The sequence below is a fragment of the Peromyscus eremicus genome, chromosome 4 (assembly GCF_949786415.1).
Source record: "Peromyscus eremicus chromosome 4, PerEre_H2_v1, whole genome shotgun sequence".
Lineage (NCBI taxonomy): Eukaryota > Metazoa > Chordata > Mammalia > Rodentia > Cricetidae > Peromyscus > Peromyscus eremicus.
Genome location: NC_081419.1, coordinates 50849353 through 50870291, shown reverse-complemented (window position 1 = coordinate 50870291; position 20939 = coordinate 50849353).

Genomic DNA, 20939 nt, shown 5'->3' with positions numbered 1-20939 from the left:
CATTTTACTTTACTCTAGCACAGTGATTCTCAACCTGTGGGCTGCCACCCCATTAGGGGACGACATAGCAGATATCCCTCATATCAAATATTTGCATTACAACTCATAGCAACAGCAAAATTACAGTGATGAAGTTGCAATGGATTAATTTTGCAGCTGGGGGCCACCACAGCACGAGGAACTGCGTTAAAGGGTTGCAGCATCAGGAAGGTTGAGAACCTCGGCTCTACTGCTATAACTCTGTTGGGGAAATAGCTATACATTTGTAAAGCAACAGACTTCGGTCTCCTCAAGTTGAGAAAAGATATTTTAGGTGACTCTATGCTCCCTGAATTTAGACAAATATCTGTGAAAAGTAAATACTCCATAAGCAATTTACAAATAAATGTGTTTTTAAATTGTAGGGTTTGCGGCTGAGATATAGCTCAGTCGGTAGAGTGTTTCCTAGCACACACGAACCCCCGAGTCTGGTCCCCATCACTGCATCACCTGGATTATTAAATCCCATTACGGTCTAACTCTTGCAGGCCTCCCTGCAACTCACACTCTCCCTGCACAGTTCAAGCATCTTTCTTCTTCAGTGGTGCAGATGGTGGCAGAGAAGTTGCTTCCACCCGGTGAGGTTTCCTCCCAACTGTTTCTGGCCTCTCTGACAAACCACGGCCTCTATGGCAGTCTTGACCCCACCACCTGACAACCTATAGGGGCAGACAACGCTTCCTGCCTAGTGGAGAACTGGAGGTGAGAAACCCTCCAGCGGAGAAAACACTGTCCCAAGTGACCGCTGTCTCATCCCCGTGTGAGAGAAGCAATCTGATCATCTCACAAAGGGGCGCTTTATCTCCAGTGTAATCCCAGCCCAGGGCTGGCGGTCCCGCCTTCTAAGGTATATGAACCACCACTGGGCATTAATGGACTTCCCTCTCCGAGAAGCCATGGTCTACCTTTTCCTCTTTACTCTCTTTATTTTCCAAAGAGCTCCCCGATGTACATGTTTGTTCGGATATGTGGAAATAGCATGCCATATTTCTCTATTTGCCCTCCCTTTATCATGCGTGGCTAGAGGAGTGCCAACTCCATTAGCAAGTATCGAGACTGAAGCAGTCTACACTATTTCCCTTTTTTTTTCTTAAATGGATGTCCCTTCTGTCACTTTGTACACATTTCCATAAAACAAGATATTTGAGTAAATATCTTCATGATAAACATAAATTGTTGTGAATGAAACCTGTATTCAATTTGTTCTACTGTTGTATAGCTAGGACCCCCAAGTACAGCCAGTCCAAGAACTATAAAATTCTCACACATGCACAGAGTATATGCCTGCAAAACGGTATCATGCGGCTGCAGCTCGTGAGATGCATCTAAGACCACCAGGGAAAGCCGCAATGAGAGCTTCACAATGCCGCCGCTATATGCAGGCCTGGAGTTCTCTGCTCCAACTCCAGGCAAAGGCAGCTAATCCAGACTGGAAAGGGACGCACCATGAATCGGTTAAAGGCCTTTGGACTATTGATGTTTTGTGTTGGAGGCATTACAAAAACCATCCTCTCTGCACCCTGAGACACTGAAATGTAGGAAGTATATTCATCTCTAGTTTCCCTAGAGGGAGGAAGAGGCGGCTCTTGGAATGTCTTTTCCAACCTCAGGCCAATGTACTGTCTGGATAAAAATACTGACGTCTATACTGCCAAACCTCCTCAGTGGTTCTCCCATCTCACAACGGAACCCAGCGCACTTCCGCATCTCTGTCTACCCGGTACCAACACCAAGGAATAACTAATATGATTTCTTCTTCCTGAATTCACCCCTACCTGGAGGTTAACCAGAGCAATGAGATCTCGCAAGCAGCCCGGGCCATCTCTGGGCCTCAGCTCCCTGAAGGGAAGTGGAGACCCCGTCCTCTGGTCTCCCTCCATCCTAGGGGGAGCCATTGGTGGCAGCAGTGGCCGGCTGACGGCTGATGTGGCTGCCCGCAGATTCAGGGGAATCAATCTCTCCGCGTGGAGCTTTAAACCAGTGTGCGCTGCCCATCAAGGCCTTTCTTCCTCCGTCCCACAAGAGGCTTCCCTGTTGGAACGAGGCTCGAAGCTTTGGACAATCAAAAGCCTTTGATTAAATCGGACCCGCTCCTTCTACCTGCCATCGTATTGTGTGACCTGGGGGAAAGCCACGGGACCACAAAACAGCCCAGTCTGTCGCCAGGTGGGCTGACAAAGCGGAGCTAAACACACGGTTGGTTTCAAGCCATGTTACATCTCCACATTGCAAAGCGATGATAAAGTGAGCCGGTAAAGGATGCCTGCGGGTGGACGTTTCCCACAGACAGAGGCCACTCTGCCTCTGAGTGGGCTGTTGTCCTTCCCACTGAGAGTTTTTAAGCCACTTGGGAACAGCGACCATTCGAACAGAAAATTGTTCCTGTTTCTAAGTGATTTAAAAAAAAAAAAAAAAAAGGAGAGATGCTTTTCTGACATCTATAACCCAGAAGGCAAAGGGTTTGTAAGAATTAACTCAAAGAGAGATTTGCTTGCCCTGTCCATCACCTGCTGTTTCTTCAATCCTCACACCTCGTGTCCACCTGCCAGCGGTACATACCTCCCCACCTCGTAGCCCTCCAGAGAGCTTTCCTCACATTTTCCAGAACCCCGTATCATCCACCTTCTTGGCGCCTGATGGACTGTGTGGGCAATCATTAAGGTCCACTTTAAATCGGGGTTCCTTAAATAATCAGTCAGTGTCATCTAGGGGAAAGAAACTGCACATTATCCTTGTAAGCATCCTGTCCCCCAGGGTCAGACCAAAAATCCTTTCCTGTTGGATGCATTATTGCCTCTGAAATGCAGCCAGAAAACAACGGTTTCCATCCTTCTGTCCCGTTGTTTTTGGAATCTTATAAGTGAGTGTTTCAGTCCCATTCACTTGTTTGGCTCTGCCTCCCAACTCTATCACCACTTGGATCTGCTTCTCCTTGAGTATATCTGAGACCTGAGCAAAGAGTAAGTCAGTGGCGAGGGACTGGGGTACCTAACAGCTACTGTCAGGACCAAGTGAGGAACAGGGACTATGCAAGGGGCAAAACAGGGGTGGGGTAGGGAGGGTAAATATTAGCCGCTATCTACACTTGCACCCTACAAAAAGCTGTCATAGTTATTTAAGACCCTCAGGGCACCTGGGACTGGTATCCTGAGGCTCCAGAACTACCTGGCCACAGAAACTACCTCCTTCTCTGCCTCCAAGATGAAGCCACCCACCCATCCATGTGAGCCTGATCTTCAAACCAAATGAAAGGGTTCCACGTGAGTGAGTTCACGTTTCATTTCTTCAGTCTGTTGTGTTAAGAGTTCCACTCTAAAGAGTGAGTTGACATTTGAATGTTGGTGTGTATGGAGAGGGACAAGGCCCCAAGGACAACAGCGTGTTTCATGGAGGAGAGGTGGGTCTAAAGTGAAAAGTCAGTTCCTTCCCCAATAGGACACTGATCAGTGTCACCAAACACCACAGTCTCACATTCCATTTGTTAATAACTCTATTTAATTTTCATGGAAATCAATTCTTTTCAAGCTAATTTAAGAGAAACATTTAATAACTTTCTAGTGTGAGAAATGTTTTTATTTTAATATTTGCAATAGCTAAGTTGAGAACTTAAACATTTTATCAGAGGTGTTTTGCTTGTAGCTTTTACCTATAGTTCTTCTGGTTATAAAAAATTGTGGGATACTATGAAATGACACAGACTCATATACATTGGAAATTGATTTCAATGACACTGGTTCTATTCATATTGCTTATTATAAACCATCAACTTTAAAAACATATAAAGTAATTACATGCTGCTGAGGGAAGAAATAAATGTCTGAAATAATATCAGTGTGGGAAAGGTGGTTGTAAAAAATTTAATTCTATTGATTATACTGTTGGAGAGGATTTTGTTGCTGCTGGATTGATTTTTTTTTTTTTTTTGTTGGACTGGTTGTTGGTTTGATTGGTTGGGGGGTTTTTGTTTTTGAGTTTTTTGGGGTTTTTTTAGAGGGAAAAAAGGTTAAAAATGTCACTTCTATTGTATGAAATGCTTCTGAGAGAAGAATTTAATAGGGTGGTTTATAGGATCACACACTATAATGCCCCCATGTTACCTGTGGCATTTGCAAGCTATGGGATCATGTCATTTCTGCTTTGTTCTTGGCAGTCACTTTACAAACCAACAGACAAGCCAACTGCCGTACCGGTTTAAGATCTGATGTCGTTAGGTCTGTTTGTTCTTTTTAAGTAAAAAACAATACGTTTGCTCATTTATTTTCAACCCATTTTGTGAATCATAGTACATTATCTCATGAGTATCCCTGGGCTCACTTTGTATTTACGCAGAATGGAACAAAAAAGAAAAAGGGAAAATACCTTACAATTGTAGAGAATCTTTGCACATGAGAACCTGAGGGGTTGGAGTGAAGGGCCATGCAAGAAGCCCAAACCCAGATAAGAATAAGTCTTGACGGAACCCAAACAGAAATCGTTTCCAAAATGCCTTGACATTAGTCAAGCTGGCTTCTAGAATGCATGTACATAATAATGAGAAAAATATTAATAGTGGTTATTTTCAGGAGCATAGTACAGCCAAGCCCTCAAAAAGAGCAAGTTTTTATTGGTAAGGCATTTCATTTAAACATCGAAATGTGGTGTAATGTGAAGTATGAAATAAGTTTTGAAAGGAAGCTGATGATTAAGAAGAAATGCGGTGGGCATTTAATAAGTGGAGGAACCACAAGATAATTAACTGGCATGCATAAAGATTCATGCTTTATACCAAAATTTTAATTTTGCACATAAATGTGCCTGATGTAGGCAGCATTTAATCACCTAGCTGACAGGAGTAACTACTTTCATTTAACCTTGACTGAAGATCATGAATTCTAACAGGTTTAATTGGATACATCATTTAACAGAATGAACAGAGCAAATTTTTCTCAATTCATAGGTTCTGATTGACATGCACCAGCAATAAGGCGTCGCACAATTACAGCAGCTCTGCGATCCTGCCCTGGGCAGCAATTGCCATAGTGACGTGACACTCCTGGATGCTGGGGCACAGAGGCTCTACCCAATCTCCCCCTTGTTTTGAAAAGGCCAAGTCTTTTAAAAAGAAGAAGGAGAAGGAGAAAGAAAGACAGAGGGAAAGGAAAAGAAAGAGATGAGGAAGAGGGGAAGAGAGGAGGGTGGGAAAGAAAAGGGCTTGGGCAATTTCCTGCATATTAATCATAGTGATGTGCACATTCTGTAAGGGAAGGGGTATGTCTTGCTATCAGCCACACGGAAAATGGAGAAATAATGACATTATCTTTTATCTCTTTAGCACATCTCTTCCCAGCATGTCAGAAAAGACTAAGTTAAACAAAACAGACTGGGGAGGAAAGACCCAAAAGAAACTATGGACGCACCAGCGTAGAGCTTGAACAAAGAGGGCCACTGAGAAGAGGAGGCATTGCTGTCCACCAGAGTCCCACTGCTGGACAGCAGGGACTAGGTCCTGGGCCAGGGTGACAACAGGAGATAGGGCTGGGTATTTTTGTACTTCTGACTCCCCCTTTGCCTCACTTAAAAAATCCCAAATTAACCACAGGCATGGAGGGGGCAGATTCCCAACAAAATTATAAAAAATTATAAAGCTCCTCCTCCATATGTGTGTGTGTGTGATAATTCATATTATCAAAGCTAAGCAAACTGAGGGTTAAATCCTCCACTAATCTGCTTCAGCTTTTGTGAAAGTTCTAGAAAGAACCAGATCTATGCCTCAAGACACATTACATAAGTCCTTTAGTTTCAGACAGGGAGGTGAAAAAATAAGAAATAATAATTGAGAAGACGTTCCTCTGCAGAGCAAATGTAACTGGCTTTCTCACTGTTGCCCCGAAGCTTTTCTTCCATCCCTCTGGCCAGGGAAGTACCTCAGCTCCTGCAGGCTTGGTGGGTGTGTCCGCTACTTTCCTTCACAGTGCTATTGATGAGCATTGATTTATTCGTAGTTTCTTATTACACTTCTTACCTCCTCCTCATACCACTCCCAGTACTACCCAAACTAGGGATTTCTTGAGAAGAGAACACATCCACATTTCTGCACTTGAGCCTATTAAACAAACTTGAACCCACTACTATCCACTGAAGACGGATGGGGCAGGGCAGACTCTAGAGTGAAAAATATGGAAGCTATGTTCTTTTCCTCCTTTCTTCTCCCTCTATCCCCTTTGTTGGCCCTTTTCTTCTTCTCCTTCTCCTTGTCCTTGTCCTTGTCCTTCTCCTTCTTCTTTTTCTTCTTCTTTTTTTTTTTTTTTTTTTTTTAATTTTATCTTCTTCCCTCTCCTTGCTCAGCCTGGGAAGTACATGTTCATTCCCCAGAATTCATGCCAAGCCAGGAGCCGGGCACTGGGGCCTCCCAGACTATCAAGACAATCTGTGGGGAAGATGGGTGAGAACTATGTAATTCTAATGTGTTATTTTTGCATTATACTACGATAAGCAACAAGGCTGTTCTAACAGAGCCGAGAGTGGAGTTGTGGTTTTGTTGGGGGTCCGAAAGGAGACTTTGTGAAGAAGCTGATATATTTTAATGAGAAATTAGTTTGGAGGCCTGAAAGATGGAACAGAAAAAACAGCACTTATAAGATTCTAGTGTATGAAATAGCTTGGCTTATTTTAGGACTAGAAAATATTTCTACAAAGCAGAGGGTTGGGACAGATGCCAGCAAAGTTTGTAAGGTAGATGGCACTGGACCAGGGAGAGATGAGTGGAAGAGTCTGCATCTGAACCTGGAGGTGGGGACCACAAACAATGTTTGGTGGAGAGTGGGCCTGAGTTTTAGACATGTAACTGATCACCAGTGTGAAAAATGGGTGAGAAAGAGCAGGGAAGGGAGGGTACAGCCCCTTATTTCTCATCCACTCTCTTCCAGAGACTTCCGGCCTTCCTCTCTCCCTTCATTCCTTTGTCTTCTTCCCTCCCTGCTTCTCGCCATTCTCTTCTTTCCTTTCTTTTCCTGGTTTCCCTTTCTTTGTACCTGTCTTCTTTTTTTCCTTCCAAAACAAACCCAAGAGATCTTTTAGAGTCACTGAGGTCCGAAGCCTTGGAGTCTAGTAATGGTTTAATAGGTTGAAAAGAGATTGAGATTTGAGCCTGGGCCACTATACCATGGGAGCTTTTCGTCCTCTTCCACAGGCACAGAGCAGGGCAGAAGGAGCTGGCTTCAATTAGCAGGGAAGAAGAGACAGCTGGAACCAGCTGGAACCAGCTCTTCCCACTGAGCTGTAGAATCATGCAGAGTGCTCAAAGCCCCATCTCCCAGGCCTTGGTATTGGTTGCCTATGGATTCTCAAAGCTCCTGAAATGAAGCCAGAGTCTCCTGAATGCATTACTGCACTTGCCCCTCCTGCATGCATTACTGCACCTGCCTCCAGCACACTCCCCTCCCCCTAACCTCCAAACTGCAAATTCTCTGCACAGGAACTCAGCTTAGTCACAGAACCAGGCTGTTACCCTCCCCACCTCTCAAGAGGACATGAGTTTCAAAACCACCCTCCGCTAAGAAACCCACTACAACCACTTTTGGAAGAACATGTCAGGATTTCCCTCTAGTGTATGAAAACAGGGAGACCTTCAGAGAAAACCTGGGTCACTGAACCCTCCCGCCACTCCACAGAACAAACTCTCTGGGTTCTCCAGTTCCTCAGATTCAGCATGACCACTATATATCACTTTGGCTATAAAGTCCCTTTTTTTCAAAATTTGCACTCATTTGCATACTGACCTATCTGCATCGCTTAAGTGCAAGTATGTGAGGTCAAGGGGCACACCCCATTCATCTCTGCACAACCTATTCCTTTCCATTTTGTAGCAAACCCCTGGTGACTATTGTGGGTTGGATTGTGTTCCTCTGAAATACTGTACTGGAATCCTGAACCCTATATCTCAGTCTTTAACTGTGTTTGGAGACAAAGCTTGGATAGACTTTTGTGTTTTGGAAGAAGTTAGCAGGCAGTTGTTACAGAGGACTTTAAGCCAATATGTGCATAAGAAGAAAGGGGATTTGGAGATGGCTGAGCAAGCAGCAAGATGACTGTGAGAAGGCAGAGGGGAGGGTGGCATTTCCACCCACTAAGGAACATGATTAAGACGGCCAGCAATCATGAGATGCATAAAAGAGAGCCACAGACATTCCTCTCACGACCCCAGAAGCCAACTCTACCAACACCTTGATATTGGTGTTGTAACTCCAGTACAATGTAACTCCAGAACAATGAGCCAATAACTCAGTACAAACCACTGAGTTGTGTCACTTTACTACAGACAACAGCCTTAGTAAACTGATAGAGTAGTTTAATTTGCCTGACAGATTATTTAGTCAGAAAGGTCTAGAAGAGAAGAGGTTATATTCTCCTTGAAGGACTGACCTTGCCAGCTGTGTTACCCTGAATGTAATTTGATGAACTTTGCAATACGGGGCCTAGACTCCTAATTCGCCTTAACAATCCAGATTGTCTTTTCAGGGTACAACTAACTGTAAGCCAGCTATAATAGTTCAACGGTGGAAGGTAACCTCGGAGGGTTGGAGCCGGGGCACCGCAAAGCCGCACCATGCAACGGAGGTGGCATCACGTGGGAGTCAGCCTCTGAGCCGGAGTGGAAGGAAGTGGGTGGGGCAAGAAGGGCTCGGTTTTTAGAAGGGGATATAGCGCATGCGCATAGGGAGTGTGCTCTACTCGGTGCCTGCACTAGTCACAGTGTCCTGTCTTGGCTGCTGCTGGCTGCTGCTGATGACGTGTCCTGCTAGGTCCCTAAGCCCAGTGTAAATGCCTGAATGCTAACATTCCTCCCTTTGGTTTATTAGAAAAGATGAGAAAATAGAAAGGGGGATGGATGGTGAGGCAGGGATGGGGGCGTCATGCTCTCTGGGGGCATAGATATCTCTGAGGTGCTATCGGTTCTCACCACCAAGGCATATTTGGTAATCATGCGCCTCCAGCTCTGTGGCTAGCGGTTGGTAGTCCTGCAACAATAGCTGATTATTTTGTTCGATTAGAGAGTTTTGAGTATGTCATTGGAGGAATGTAGAGAAGACATTGATAAAGCAGGGTGTGATTAATAGAGGCAGGATAACGAGAAGGAGATGAGTCAGGAAGGGAAGTGTCCACTTCCGTATGGGGTTCCCAGTCCAGTAGATTGGAGCATGGCTGACAGGGTGAAGCCTCATTCTTCTGGGACTGGGGACAAGGTGGTTGATCTCGGTGTCCTCTGAAACTTAAGAGAGAGGGTTGATTTGTACAAAATGAAATTGTCTTGGAGTAGGGAGTAAAGGGCTTGAGATGGGATAGGTGAATTCAAAGAGGGAGACCCTCAAGCTTAGTGGCTGTGGGGCTTACAAGAATTACTTTGAAGGGGCCCTGCCATTTAGGGGGGAGAGGGAGGGGCATTGGTCTGGAGGAGAGAGAAGGACCCAATCCCCGATGTTGATTGGGGATGGACAGGGGTAGGCAGTGGTAGATAAAGTTCCATAGGAGGGAGCGGAGTTGACAGAGTAAAGGAGTAAGTAGGTAATCAGGAAGAGATGAGGGTTTGGATAAAAGACTGGGGATCAGAACTGGCCATCCATACATGAGCTCTAAGGGCGAGATGGAAAGAGGTCGCTTGGGGAGAGCCCGTAACCTGAGGAGGGGCAGCCGCAGGAGCTTTACCCAATCAAGGTGAAGTTCCTGTGACAGTATGACAAAGGTGTTTTTTAAGGAGCTGTTAGTTCACTCCCTCTTTCCTGAGGACTGGGGATGGTATGGCATACGGAAATGCCAAGGAATGCTGAGGACTTTAGGTAGGGTTTAGGAAATCTAGGAGGTGAGTTCAGGGCCATGATCCGACTGGAGGGAAGCAAGGATTCCAAACTGGGAAATGATCTCCCTGGAGGAGGAGGTCAGAGACAGAGCCCTTTTGTTGGTGATGGGGAATGCCTCCATCCACCCTGAAAGGTGTCCACCAAGACCAGGAGGTACCTAATTCATGTGACTGCAGGCATGTGGGTAAAGTCAAGTCACCAGTCAGTTCTGGGGAGAGAGTCTCTGGCCTGGTGAGTAGAAAAAGGGGGGCTGTAGTATCTGGAGTTGGGGGGGTCTGACATTTGACAGATTTTACAAGAGGCAGCAATAGCCCTTCAGAAATGCAAATCCTCAGGGGTGGGCTGCAAGTGGGCCTTGACAAAGTGAGACAAGGCTTGGCTCTTAGGATGAAAGAACTGGTGTAGATACAGTAGAATTTGTCGAGTGTCAGGGAGTGACAGTGAGGATGTGGGTTATAGTGCAAGGATACCCTATGGTGGGTGAGATGGGTCTGGCCTCTGAAGGCCATAGCTCTAACTGCCTCATCATTTGGTTATTTTCCTTAGAGATGATAGAATTGTCGGTCTGGTGGGACTGACAGTGGACAATTCCTGTAGCTCTGGGCAGACAGGAAGGAGGCTTTTAGCATGGCCGTAATTTGATCTGAGTTCGTTATGGACCCTCCTCTTGTTGTAAGTAGTCCGCATTCTTTCCAGACAGCAGTGTAGGACTGGAGGATATGAAAAGCATATTTGGAGTCTGGGTAGATATTTAGGGATTGCGCCAAGGGGAAGGCACAGGTGAGAGCTATTAGTTCAGCCTGTTGATTAGTGGTGTGGGCAGGGAGGGCTGGTGCCTAACCACCTCAGTATCTGACACTATAGCATAGCCTGCCTCGAGAGCCTCCTCATGTGAAAACGAGCTGCAGTTTGTGTACCAGGTATAAATGGTACACAATCCTTACAAGTCCTGTATGCGTGAGAGATGAGGCAGTAGTTCCTCTAGGGTTTCAGTGTTAGAATGAGAGGGGGAATAGTTGGTGTTTGGTCAGGGAAGAAGATTTGAGACACTAAGGGGTGGGCATGATTGGAAAGTAAGTGTGGTCTCTTCTGTCGGTGCCTCCTGGAGAGAAACAGCTCTGGAAGGAGGAAGAGTTTGTGAGCCTTTACATGTGAAGAGGTGGGACAGATTGGGAGAGAAAAGATGTTGGTGGGTGATCCAAAACGTAGTTGGTGTTGTTGTTTTTATTCACAAATGAGGAGCTCAGCAGCTGCTAAGGCACATATGCAGGGTGCCTGTCCCTGAGTGGGGAGGTCTAATTTCTTTGTCAGGCATGCCAGGGGTGCAAAGGACGGTCCCATTTGATAGCCTAGGACCCCAAGGGCATATCCCTCTTCTTCTGTTACATAGAGGGAGAAGGGATGGGATAGGCCTGGGAGATGTAGTGTTCTGGCCTCGAGGAGGGCCTGTTGGAGTTTCAGAAAGAGCCTAGGAAAGAGAGTGAGAAGGGGTTCATGTGAGGGGCCAAGGGCTGCCTCATACAGGGGGTGGGCAAGGAGGGAAAAGGAGGGGATCCAGAAACGTAAGAAGACAGCTATTCCTAGGAATGATAAAAATCTCCCCTTTAGTAGAGGGGACTGTGAGAGACTGGATTAGGTGTTTTCTATCTGAGGTAATGGCTTTGTGGGTTTGAGTAATGGTTAGTCCCAAGTAGATGACCTGAGGAGTGCACAGTTTAGACCTTGGAAGGTGAGACTCCATTAGCCCCTGGCTGACAAGAAATTTAGAAGAGCAGAAGTATCAGTTGGACTAATTTGTAGGGATGGACTGCAGAGGAGAAGGTCATGTACATGTCTGAGTTTAGATTTGGGGAGAGACAAAGAGAGTAGATCAGAGGTCAGGGCCCGGCTAAATAGGTGTGGGCTATCCTGAACCCCTGGGTGAGGACAGTCCAGGTAAGGTGGGTAGAGAGGCAGGTATCGGGGTCAGTCAAGATGAAGACAAAGATATTTTATGACTGGGTTTCAAGAGGCTGGAATAGATGTCCTTGAGGTCTAGGACTGAGAAATGGGAGATTCCTGAGGGGATAGTGGAATGGAGTGTGTAAGGGTCAGCTACAACAGACCGCAGTAGAATTGATGAGCTGGAGATCCTGAACCAGGCAGTAGGTCCATCGGTTTTTTTAACTGCAAATATAGGGTGTTAAAGGAGAAGATGTGGGATGAAGTAGTTTTGTTTTTTTGTTTTGTTTTATTTTGTTTTGTTTTCTGTAGGAGGTCAGAGATGGCAGACTTAGTCTCCTGAGGCTCTAGAACAAGAGTGGGTACTGGACGTGGGTGATGTACCCAGTAGGATTCTATAATTGGATGACTGTGGTGATATATTGTGTACCCTAATAAACTTATCTGGGGATCAGAGGACAGAGACAGCCACTAGATTAGACATAGAGGCCAAACAGTGGTGGCACACTTGGGCCCGCAGGTGAGAGAGACTTGTCTGGACCGTGGGGCGGGGGTGGGGGGGGGTGGGGGTGTGGGACCCGAGAAACTTACCGCTACAGGAACCAGTAGGTTGAGTGGCTAGGAGAAAGAGGACAGGGGTTTGGGGTCAGGCAAATGGAGAGAGCAAAGGAAATAGAAGCTCCCATTGGGACAGGTTGGCACCACCAGGAAAGAATGAGTGACAGGAAACCTCCTGATAATGCAATTAAGTGGTGGGGTCTGACAAGGTTGGTAAGGCTGTCCCCCTACCCTGACAATAGGGAAATGAGGAGAGGTGGGTCCTCAAAACTCCATCAGGACCAAGTAAGGAGCCCTGGTATCCAGGAGGAAGAAGATGGACCGCCCTGATACTGTAATGGCTAAAAAAGGGCTCCCTGTCGGAGATGACAGTGTTTGGGCCAAGGGAGCCCAGACCCCTTCAGTCGTGCACAGCCAGGCCTAAAAGATTAGCTGGAGGGCAGTCTGGGTCTGATGTCCCTGTGCCTCAAAGGACAGGGGGACAGTCAACAACCCAGTGTTCCTCTTGACGGCACTTTGGATATGGCCGGGATGGCCTGTGGGGATTAGGGCAAGCCTGGGCCTAGTGACTCTCCTAGTCATAGTTGAAGCAGGGACCAACTAGGTGGTCCTCAAGCCTTAGGAGGCAAGGGAGCCTGGGCAGTTGCTAAAGGTGGTTGAATGGGGGCGGGGGCTAGAAGTATGGTCAAGGACAAAATTCCTAAGTGTGAGGTACAGGAAGAAGGTCCAAAGCCTCAAAGTCCTAGCATCCCAAGAATCCAGGAAGGACCAAATTAAGTGGGCACAAGCTGTCCAGTGAGTCATCACACACTGAGCAGTGGCTAAGAGCTAAGAGCCCGAGCAAGATTTGGTACCAGAGCTTGTGAACAAATCCAGAGGGCAAAGACCATACTCAAAAAAAGCCTCATTCATGAGAAGTGGCCAGAGGTGAGAGTTGGGGAAGAGGGTCATCTGTAGCCTTAAAGACCATGGTTGGGGGTTCCTCCACCTCCAAGAATACCAGAGGGATGCCAGATGCTCAGTGGTCACTCCCATGGATCCAGGGAAGCATTTTTTGCTGACCAGGAGAAAGGGGGGCTTACCAATCATTGCTGGTGTTGGGTGAAGTGCCCAGCGATTGGTTAGTTGGAAAGTGGACCTGTTGCAGTTAGGCTGAGTACAGGTTCCTCGAGTGCCTTAGACTGCCAGTGGGCAGAAGGAGCCACCAGGAGGACCTGCCAGAGTCATGACACCAGTGTAATAGTTTAGTGGCAGCAGGTAACCTTGGAGAGGTTGGAGTCAAGGGGCATCACAAAGTCACACCATGCAACAGAGCTCACGTGGGAGGTTTAAAGGAGCGGGGGAAGGGGGTTGAAGAGGCAGCCTTGAGCAAGAGCAGCAGGAAGAGATTGGTGAGAAGCGCTTGGTTTTTAATAAGGGATATAGCGCATGCGCATAGGGAGCATGCTCTACTCAGTGGTGACACTAGTCAAAGTGTCGTATCTTGGCTGCTGCTGCTGACATGTCCTACTAGGTCTCCGAGGGCTGGCCAGTATAAACGCCTGAATGCTAGCTAACAAGGGGCGGGGGGTGCTGTGCACATACAAAACTCAGAGGAAGGAAAGGGTTGGCTTAACTGGCCTGAGGAGTTTATGGTGACTTACAACCAGTTTAACAAGTATTTCTGGGGCTGGAGAGACAGCTCAGTGGTTAAGAGCACTGACTGCTCTTCCGGAGGACTCTGGTTCAGTTCGAAGCACCTATGTGGCAGCTCACAACGGTCTGTAACTCCAGTTCCAGCGGACTCAAAACCCTCACACAGATATGCAGGAAAAGCACCAATGTACATAAAAATAAAAATAAATAAATCCTTAAAAAAGAAGTATTTCCAAATCGAGAGGTGGTGGCCCAGCACTCGGGAGGCAGAGACAGGCGGATCTCTGTGAGTTCGAGGCCAGCTTGGTCTACAAAATGAGTTCCAGGACAGCTAGGGCTGTTACACAGAGAAACCTTGTCTCAAAAAACTAAAAAATTAAAATAAAAAAAAGTATTTCCATCAGCCTATGAGTGCTGTCCTAAAGATCTGCCACCCATTCATTCCTTTCTCCTTCCAGACCCCTGGCCTCAGTTTCCCTACATGTAAGACAGATTGATGCTAGCTTAGTCAACCCCAAAGAGACTCTGAGAGTCTCACACAACTTACGTATCTAATTACTCCAGTGCTAATGTTTTTCCATAAATACATCATGAACAAAATTCTACATAATGCCGTATCTGCCGGCGCCGTCCCAATGTGCAGCGGAAGCATAAACACTTTCCTTTCTTTGGGGAAGTTCTTTATGAGCATTAAATGAGCAGATGATTTGTTGAAAAAGAACAGCAAATCAGAAACACACACACACATAGAGAGAGAGAGAAAAATCGTCCTCTGGCTGCTTGAACAATGATTCTTCTTGAGTGTCGCTAACAAATCTGTCTTCTCCCCCTCCTCGTGGGCCTCACAAACAGCTCCGTCTCCAGCACGTCTGCACACGGCTTTCATTTCCCTACCCATGCCTTCCACTTATCCTCAGCGCGTTCCTCTGTCATTGCAGCCAGCTCAGGGAGCCCCCCAATCTCCTCGCCTTGCTTTCTCCATTACTTCCGCAGCTGGAAGTTCTGCCCTGGCTGGCCCAGCCCCAGTTCCCACCCCGGTTCCCTCCCTCTGAGCTTAGTGATTCCTCACACCAGCTCTTCAAATCTCACCTTAAAAGCTTCCCCCCCTAGGCTCTATCTTGCTGTCAGCCCTCAATGCAAAATGTTTGGGGACACTTTGGATTAAGTGTGTTATTGGCACTAATGGTGCACATGAGTCAATTGTATTAAATCTTCGTGACTTCAGGTAATTTGTCTGGGAAAATGACGTTCTCCATTTCCCCCCAGGATTTTGAATTTGTCTCTATGGTTTTTTTTTTTTCTTCCTCCTTCCCCCTCGGCGCTGTTTTGAACAAACAACAAAAATTACATAAACTGTCGACTATCCTTGGCTTCCATTTTCCCTCCTGCACCTTCTCATTGTGTGAATTGGCAGAGTCTCCCAACGCAGTTGTGTTTACTTCTGGGCCCACGGTATAATTTAACTTTCCGCAATATAAAATAAGTCAGCGGCAATTTTTTTTTTATTGGATGTGTTCTGACAATATCCAAAGTTGTCTCTCACTGTTTTTATTTAAAGGCACTAGACACAAACCTGGCTGCTCTCGCTGGCAGCCTCTGGGAGGGCTACAGCTGAGACAAGCCGCTGTCAGGAAGAAGTGAATAGAACTAACAAGACTATTGAGCTGGCCAGCAGATTAGTGAAAGGTCTGGAGGTGAGGTCCGACCGGGTACACTAATGAAGCGGAGCCGTGGAAAGCAGGCCTTTGTCAGACACGACTGATTTGGCAATAACAGCAGCACTTAGTGAAGGGCCCGATGAGCTGAAAAAATTATGTCATTATCGTTCATTTTTGTCATCATAGAAACATGTTTTTGACCTTTGTATTTTCTTACATTTTACCATGTTGCAGCCTGTGTTAACTGTCAGGTTACCTAGTGGCTAGCCCACTCAAGAGACCCTCCAAGAAAGGGACTGGTCACTCTCGCCTGAGTATTATTGACAAATAAAGTTGATGCAATTAAAAAGAAAGAAAGAAAGAAAAAGGCAAGGACTTTATTTGGAACAATTAGACAATGCTAACGATAGAGCCGTAGGTTGGTTTACAACACACGGTGCAATTTGTCTGACTTAGTTAAGGAATATGATAATGCCCTAATTATCTGTCTAAGATGTGCCCTGGATGTTGCAAAGGAGACAAAGAATAAAGAACGGCAAACCATGAATTATCCGAAATAATCCATGTTGTTAAGGTTGGCTCCTGAGAAAGTCTGGTCACTGGCAGCTCTCTCGTTTGCCATTCATCTATTGTTAATTTAATCTTTTGTGTATAATAGGAAAAAAATTTTGTTTTTGCCCTGGGTTAACATTAGTTGGGAGAATGTCCCTCCTTGTCCCCATGGTCATTGGAGGTATGTGTTTTTGCAAACAGTCCCTCTTCGTGGCTTCCTTTTATTTTGGTAACTGGACTTGCAGTGGGCCAAGAAAGCATCAACCCACTGCTAATTAAACAGATTCATCAGCCTGGATATTGTTAGACTATAAATTGATGAGTGCTTATTTAGTGCCATTTGAAGTAAAAACTGAAAGGATTTATCAGCTAAGAAGAAAACGTCTGTGTCTTGGATGAAAGCCGGGAAGCCTAATGAATTTAAATGTGTCCCTACCGGGGTAGATATATTTCTTCTTACTGTGAGACACTGGTGTCTTTTAAAGTAATGGAAGTAAATTAGTAGATCTTACTCTGACAGGCCTATTACTGTTCTATCAAATCAGTTTACCAGCTTCCAAACAGACCAGGAGGAAACAGTAGAGGGCTAGCAATCCTCTTCATTCTTTAGGAAGAGTGCAGTAGTGACTCCTTCCCACACTGTGCTTCCTTTCATTAGCTAAAGGAACCCCTAAGGCAAAAGACCCAAACCAAACCCGCCTGTAAGAACTTTAGCCAACTCACTCTAAGCCCAGAGAGGGCAGGAGTCCTTCCAACCTTCCCCGTTGCTGTGGGGAAGGCACCTCATCAGGGCACAGGCACAGCACCAGGAGCAGGAAGCTGAAAGCTCACATCTTTAACCCAAAGCATGAAACAGAGAGGATGGAGTGGAAAGTGGGCGAGGCTATGTACTCTCAAAGCCCATCCCACTGGTATAGGTCCTCCAGCGAGCCTACGCCCCTAAAACCTCCCCAGACAGTGCCAACCTGCAGAACCAAGAGTTCAAATGCCTGAGCCTATGGGAGACATTTCTCAGCCAGCCTGGACTACATAGCAACGCTCTGCCCCCATCTCCACACACACACACCCAAAAAGCTATGGATCGTTTATAAAATGGAACATCATATACCCATTAAAATACTGGGATTTTTTTATTTTAATGTATCCTTGGTATTTTGAAGTAAATAATACTGATTATAAAATGGAAATCTATGCTCTGATCTTAGTCTGGCAATATATTGTATCCCCACCCCAACTCTACTTTTATTACCTCTTCTGCTGTAATGGGTTAGTCCCTCTAAGCTAGCTTCTCTCTACAGGGAACATGATCCTACACTTGCTAGGAGAGGTGCAAGGTTCCTATGTCTTCCTTTGTTCTTTTTGTGCAGCCAGCCACACCTCCAGACCCCGCAGTCCCTCCACAAGCCATCAGCTCTTCCCAACAGTGATCTTTCTAAAAGGGACACCGCTCACTTCTGACTTCCACCTATCCTACCAACAAAGTGAGTCCTGGTGCCACAGCTGCCTCTGCATCTGCTTTATGAGATGTTCCCTACCTCTCCAGCAACCAAGGTTAAGTCCTGGCTCAGGAAACGAAGAGAACTTCACCATCAAATGCAGCTGTAGACGACTTCTCCAGCATGGACCATCTGTCTGTCTTAGGGAGTGGGCCTCCTTTGGTGTTCTCTCCTTAGACAGTCTTTCTTCACCTAGCCTTTTCTTTTCACCTTCCTAGTTACCTTCATATTGGACTTAGTAGTTCTCTATAATATTTTTTCTATGCTCAAATGGCTTTCTGTGTACTGTTTGGGCTGTGACCAATAAGCATATTTATACATAGAATGGGGAGGGGCACTCAACAAGGAGCCGAAAAGTTAACAGTGACTAAGTGGGTCCTGAGATTGTGTGTTTCTTAAATTCTGGTCTTTGTAACTTAACAATAGTTTCCAAAATGTTTTATCTGTTTTGTTCGTTTTGATTTCTATTTCTATGTTCCATTGCTAACAACCAGTGCCGGCAATGGCAAGCTTCGATCATAGTTCCTGGTTTTCCTACAAAATTCAAAACCAAAGTGAATTTCGGTTCATCGGCATATTTTAAAAATTAGTCTACATTAAAAGAAAGGCACCTGTCCCAGAAACTTCTTCAAGGAACCACGGTGTCATTTTGTGTCTTTAGTCTTCCCTGGGAGCCTCCTGTAGCTCAATGACAAAGGATCTGGACCAGTTAGAGGACTCCTTCCCAAGGCAGCAGAGGATGCTTTGAGAAGCAAGCCTTCTTGACATGGTCACAGCTTTGCAGATGACACATAGCCCACTGTACCTTCAAAGGCATCTCTGGGAACAACACCCAAGTTCGATTTTAGAAGGCAGAGAGGAATTTTTTTTTAATCTATAGAAAGTAGAATGCCCCTTTCAAAAAACCATGAGCGATAAGACATCCTAGTTTGAAGCAGATTCTCCTCTTGACTCTGGTTTTGGCTGGAAATGTTTGCTCCCAACTAGATATGGATGAGTGAAGATTTCCTTGAAATCATTGGCTTAAACTCACCTTTACCTTCCTCTGAGAGACTTTCTGAATACTGCCTCTAGAGACTCCATCAGCGAAGGCTAACATAAATGTTAAAATCCAGACAAATACAGTGTTCTGTATTTCCTGCTTTTATGATCCATCAGGACAGACTGAAATAGCTAATACTCCCTAAAAGAGAGCAGTTTACTCTTGTCTCAAAGGTAGGGTCAAGGGCTAAAAAACATTTAGCAGGCACGGTATTCAGGTCATACTGTTCTCGAACATGAGGGTCTGCCGGTAACTCGGGCAGTAACCAACCCCTCCTGAGAACTTACTTTGCTAATGGGTCCGCTGTGGCCATTAAATTTTCACCCACATCTTGATGCATAGGCTCACTAGAAACCACAAATTATTAATCAGACCAGCATCTCCTAGGCTTCTGTTATTTGTACCGAGAACCATCTAGAACACAAGAGGTCCAATGATGCCAAGTTTGACCTATAAGGTTGAGAGAGAGAAAGGAAGGCATGTAAAACATCTGGGACTCTGCTTGGATTTCAATGTTATGGCTGCCTGTTGCTAGCTCATCCTGTGAGATTAACTGTTTGAAGGGGAAAGCTGATTTTACAGCTCACTGAAGTTCTAAGAGACATGGAGCGTCTCATAAAGGTAGTATTTAAGATATTCAGAATGTTAAGATTTCAGAGTGTACTGAAATCTTACCAACAGGTGACACAGTAACTGGAGCGGAAATTGCCTCCAGGTAACAACGGGGCAGACAAGATTTTATGTAACCATCTTCGTATACGGACACACAAGTCTCGTGCTTAAAATTAGTGACAGGGTGGAAAGAAAAGTCACATATACAAGGAAGTGCAGTATTTTTAAAACACAGCAAGCTTTCAATTAAGGCTGATTTAAAATGTACTAGCAAATGGATTTAATCACAGGGAAGAAATTGCCAGCTAGGAACAAAGGCCGTGAACTGCACAGAAAGCGTGGGGGGAGTCATGTGACTTTTTAAAAGTCACCCAGACAGCTCTTTGTCATTTACAACATCCTGTGCGTGTGCTGGGCCCTAGTTCACACCTCTGGCAGTCTGGAACATTTGCTGTACATCTCTTGGTTCTGACGCTGAAGGACTCTGAGACTATATTGTAAGTAAAATCATGACGAGAGCTTGCTGGGACAGTCTGGAATGTAGGGGAGGAAGTACATGGCTGTGGTTTTTGGAAGCTTTGAGAAAAGCCCTACTATTAGCCAGGGAACCGATTACTGATATCTAGAAACAAACAAAATTCTTTGAGCCAGATGTGCTCCAGAATTCAGCGATGTTAGGAATTTAGACTTATAATTCAGTGCACATGTCACGTATTATTTGTGTAATATCCCCACTAGAGTCTGGGCAGCACTCCGTAAGCTAAATATATAAATGTTTGTACTGAACAGGAGAAATAAAATAATCACTGGCCTCTTAACTGATCATGTTATGTTTTCCTGTCAAGGGAATTATGCAGTAACTTCCAGTTCTTAGATTGTATTTTTTTTTTAATTTAACTTTCAGAGTTACAGCTAAGCAACTGCATACCTGTCCCCTCTCCAGAACAACATGCACTCATGCTGACCACATGCATGACCACATCGGTAAAGAGCAAGTGATGACATCCCCATCCAGCGTTAGGAACCGCTGGCATCAGAGATGTAAGGGTTTGACCCAAGGTTGTAAGGTTCCTTCCTGGCAGACTAGGTGCCAGAAGTTGGTTTACAGAGAAGGTCGTATAGTAAGAAAGTATAAAAACAGCATCGTTCCAACACAGTCCTCAAGGCCTAGTTCATGCGACAAAAAGTAATGACTCCACATGGTCTTTTGTCACTTTCAGTGAAGTCTCTCCTCACGGCAATCCAGACCTGTCATGTAGCAAATCCGGGTATTCTTTTACTTAAGCATACATTTTTTAAAAACTCATGCTTTTACAAGATGCTATGTGGATTATCTTTTAGAAAGTGACCAAAAGTTTTTCTCTTCAATGTTTCATATCTAAGTACATGAGCATGGAGAATAGACATTTCTCTTACTCTGGCACTGAGTGTCAGTCCCTATTTAAACTATACTGCCAAAAACTGAGAGGAAGGGACAGAAGCCAGGCAAGAATCCTCCTTCCCACAAGTTTGTGTATATGTAAGTGAGTGGGTAACTTTCCAGCAGAGAAATCTGACAAAATCCTTCCTCAGA